This window comes from Micropterus dolomieu, linkage group LG23 (genome assembly GCF_021292245.1).
Source record: "Micropterus dolomieu isolate WLL.071019.BEF.003 ecotype Adirondacks linkage group LG23, ASM2129224v1, whole genome shotgun sequence".
NCBI lineage: Eukaryota > Metazoa > Chordata > Actinopteri > Centrarchiformes > Centrarchidae > Micropterus > Micropterus dolomieu.
In genome coordinates, this window is record NC_060172.1 from 19,189,820 (window position 1) to 19,194,442 (window position 4,623).

The window sequence follows — 4,623 nt, forward strand, 5'->3', positions numbered from 1 at the left end:
CAGTCTGGCCTGAAACCAGACAACGTACAGTGTATCCATGTGAGAGGAGATGGAACGGACAAGCTGCATGACGATAAGAAATGTCTCTACACTGTCACTGGCTGGACAACTAGCAGATGAAATTCAAGAATATCAAATTTCTTCGCCGTGCCTGATTGATCCACTGTTTGCCTGCTGCTTTACATCCTTCTGTTGCCATGGGCACACACAGAAACAGCGCAGATCAAAGAGTAAGCTAATGTGCAATGTTGCAACAAGATTTTAAACAAGATTGTTCAAGACTTCTCATTTGGAGTCCTCTATAAAATACCATCATTTCATGAAAGAGTGAGAGCCAGAAATGCATTCATCTTCAAAGTACAATATCCGCACAAGGTGTCAGAGCAGGGTGATATCCTGAAAGATATTTATACAACATGACTGACGCGAAAGGCGCATGACACAAATAGAGCGGACATGTTGTACGAAAGAAAAGATGTAATATCCTAAAGATTAGAAACAAAGTTTCACCTTATTGTGTATTACTGACACAAGTTTTAAGGATTATAAAAAGTGCTCACATTTATGGGAGGCAATGATAAGCAGAAGGCTCTCAAAGTTAATGAGGTTCATCGTTAATAATTTGCTGCTGAATTTAGAATCTCCTCTTGTACGCCTCTGGAGAGCTCCAAAACTCCTAGAGGTACACTTGCCCCAGTTTGGGAATAGTGATACATACAATATGCTTTTCAGTGTAGGGCCCTCATTCCAAACTATTGCACACAAACATTTTGCGCTCCCAAACAACTCAAGTCAAAGCGGCAATTCATGCTGCTTACTACTGAATTTGAATATTTGCCAATTTCCTGACTTTATTTTTCTCAGAATGTCAAAAGTTCTCCTTTTTAAATGGTTTGCCTGCTGAGCTGCTGCTCCACTTTTGTTCCATTCCCAGAAGGGTTAGGTTGAAAAACTCACACGGGAAAAGACGGACCATGGTCTAGTAGCTATACACTGATGCTGCATGTGTGCCACGATGTAGCAAAAACAGCTTTCTGTGGGGTGAATGCACAAAAAAGGAGGATAGAGCATTATTCATTCATTAAAATTACCCATTCACTTTCCTAACCAAAATATTCTCCGTGTGGGGATTGAAAACCAAAAGGCCATATCTCAAACCAGACACAGTCAATTTCTAAAATAATTTTTGTTGTGATCATCCATCGCACTCCAAAAAAACAGTCAAAATATTTTATAAAGAATAAGCCCACGATTTGACCGTGTAACAGTAAAGTGACACGAGCGAGTAAAGCCAGAGTATGTGCTTTTTGAAGTGAGTGCTGTAAGAGAGACAGAGCAGGGAATTTTTAAGAAAGGGATATTATAGAATTATCATTGTTCTGAACATGTACTGTTGCATAATGCAGGAGTCAACGCTTTGATTCTTCCAACTGCCTTTATGCCTTAACTTACAGCCATACAGATGCTGTCTTTCAGCTTAAAACAGTATGCAAATGATCTTCTGAGTGAATCAAGTGCTTTTATCCGGCATAAAAACATGCTTATTCTAGTAAGCAGAATACTCTCATTTTGCACCCGTACTTGAATTAATGTTCCATAAAACTTGTCTCAAGCCTGTGCACCAATTCTTTAACTTGACTCTCATACAATGACATATTTGCATCGGTTCCTGTGGTTATTTCCATATTCATGTTCCCATATTCTCGTGTTTCTATAATAATGAGTTGGACAATAGAATTTTCCCTTGTCAGTATTCATGCCATTGGCATCTGCCTGCAGCAGTGCTGTACTATAGTAAGCACAGTAAGTATAGTATGTGGACAGTTGTGAAATGATGGCATACTGTAATAGTGTGCACTTTATGAATGTGTGGTTTATGTATGCCAATGGTCCACTGCTTTGGTCCGTATGTATCTCACATAATGTTTGACCCACGAGAGTCAGTCTGTGTATATATCTGTGTTTGTTCCTGTTGTACATTTTAATAAAGTAGAGGAGTCAGCACCAGTCTTAGTTCAGCAATGGAGTTTGACGCTCAGTATGGAAATCTTCTGTATATGTTCTGTGGTTTTCTACACTAACATGGATGCAGTTACTAGTATGACCTGAACATCTGTATCTTTACTTCACTGAACAGTGCCGTTGCAGAGCACATGTTTCTTAAATCCCCACAGCAATGCACAATTATCATATTCTCTTTCTATGTCACTGAGTCTACTGTGGCTTTAAGTTTTGATTAAGCTGGTACTGTATGTACATTTTACAGCTGAGTGCATCATGTGTACTGACATTAATGCTTATTCTAGCATGTTTTCTCAAGGCAATGATCCACCACTATGTAAGTACATAAAGAGTCATGCTCTACGGTTATGTTATCGTGACTCCCGCACATTGGGTGTAACACCGACATGATGTTAAATATGTCTCGCTATCCATCATTTTCATTCCTTTCTCTTTGTCTTCTCAACCATTGGGCCATTTATTCACACTTCAGCTCCTCTCTCCTTTACTTTCAACTCTTCTGCTTTTCGTTCTCAACCTTCTCTCTTCCCCTCTCACTTCCTTGCTGCATAACCATCCAACAACCAATGCTGTGCTTCATTAAGCGGTCAGTGTGTGGAGAAACATCTCCTGTTCTTCCAGGCATTGTTAGTTAACATTGTTAGTTTTACCTCCACTATCTCTAACATTTATCAAAGTTGTTTTGAGGTCAGAATGACAATATGTTGTCCACGGTTTTACTATAATGTTTTCATATACTATATGAAAACATTATATAGTATATGAATGTATACTATATTCTAATATGTTTTCATATACTTTTCAGCGCCTGCAGGGGTTAACAAATTACTTTATGCAGTCAGACTTATGGAAAAATGACACTAGTTTTATCTCTTTATATAAAAGCCTGCATGCTTTCAAGAAACATTTTCTCTTAATCAGTAATCTCTGCACACAGAACAAGCAGCACAGTTAACGCGACATGATGTACCTTAGCTGCACTGCTCAGCTTCGTGGGAAGAAAGGCTCTCTATGTTGGCAAGCATGCAGTTTTATTTATTAAGCATTATCTAATATTTTATCATAGCAGTTAATCTTACTTCACTAATGTGGGTACATGCGTCCACTGTTCCATCCTAGTCTATTTAAGTCTTTTGGTGATTTCTTTTTTTTTTTTTTTTTTACTTCTATCAGCAGAACAAAACACGTTACAAACATTATGCATGTTCCTGTGTCAAGGCACAGGCAAGCATGCTGTACTCACATGATGTGCAAGCTTTTGATGCCATTGTGAGTGAATTTCCTCCACACAGTTAAATGACAGAGCAATGACAGAAAAGCTAAATGTTTACAAGCCTGTGCGTAAAAGCAAGAATAATGTTGTGAACACCTTTAACAGAAGATTATTTACTTTTTGAATCCTTTGGCATTTTAAAGGGTCTTAATAATTTCTCCACTTTCATGATGGCTTCATTGAGTTTTTACATATGTGTCTGTGTGTCTGTGTTATAAGCTGCACTTCTGAGGACTGCTCTCACCGAGTTCTACGTTTTTAATCCTGCTCTAATTTCTGTCTCTACCTTGCTAAAGGTAGAAAACATCCCATAATAAATCCTATTTTTCTCTATCCCCGATAACCTCTGACATTGACTAAGCCGGAGAAAAGCCTTCTGGGAAGTGAAACATGAAGCCAGTTATTTGACGCCTTTTACAGATCCCAGCACATTAACGTTCGTATAGGCCTAGAGACACACACACTCAGTCACACATACACACATTGATATAACTGACCTCTACACCTGAATGACTATAAGACTGACTATTTGACATGAAGATGAACCTGTGACCCTGAAGTAACACGCCGACATCACTGGTCAATTGTACGTATTGATGTCTGTCTTTAGCCGATGACTATGATAATGGAAGGCCTCCGTGACGAAGAGTTTGGGTCGGGGGGGCTTCATTCCTGAGGGAGCAGTTATTCTGAGAGGGAATGGATGGTGTGTCACATTGTGCTGTGTTGTGCAGAAACACAACAGTATAGTAATATAATACTAAAGTAATAGTAATGGCAACCCAGTGACCTTTCCACTAATGCCTCATCATCTGTAGTTCTAAATGTTCAGATCTGCACTGGTCTTTTGTTGTTTTGGGTACCTGTGCGTACAAGGTGTGTGGACTTCAGTCAGATACAGTGGGGGAAATAAGTATTTGACCCCTTGCTGATTTTGCAGGTTTGCCCACTTACAAAGAATGCAACGGTCTATAATTTTAATCATATGTACATTCTAACAGTGAAAGACAGAATCCCAAAGAAAATTCCAAAAAATCACATCATATGAATTTATAAAAATTGATAACCATCTGATGAGGAAAAACAAGTATTTGACCCCCTGGACAAACAGCATGTTAATATTTTGTAGAAAAGCCATTATTGGCCAGCACAGATGTCAAACGGTTTTTATAGTTGGTGACAAGGTTTGTGCACATTTCGGCAGGGATGTTGGCCCACTCCTCCCTGCAGACAGCCTCCAAATCATTCAGGTTCCGAGGTTGTCGCCTGGCAACTCGAATTTTAAGCTCCCTCCAAAGATTTTCAATTGGATTCAGGTCTGGAGACTG

The 4,623-nt window shown here is 39.1% G+C and overlaps 1 long non-coding RNA gene across 1 annotated transcript in view; it reads right to left on the minus strand.

The window, feature by feature from the left end:
• Window positions 1–3,960: 3,960 nt before the first annotated feature.
• Window positions 3,961–4,623, minus strand: part of LOC123962668 — a 2,012-nt gene continuing 1,349 nt past the window's right edge. Inside the window, exon 3 of the long non-coding RNA XR_006823035.1 lies at window positions 3,961–3,984. This is a non-coding gene — a long non-coding RNA (uncharacterized LOC123962668). The remainder of the gene's footprint in view (window positions 3,985–4,623) is intronic.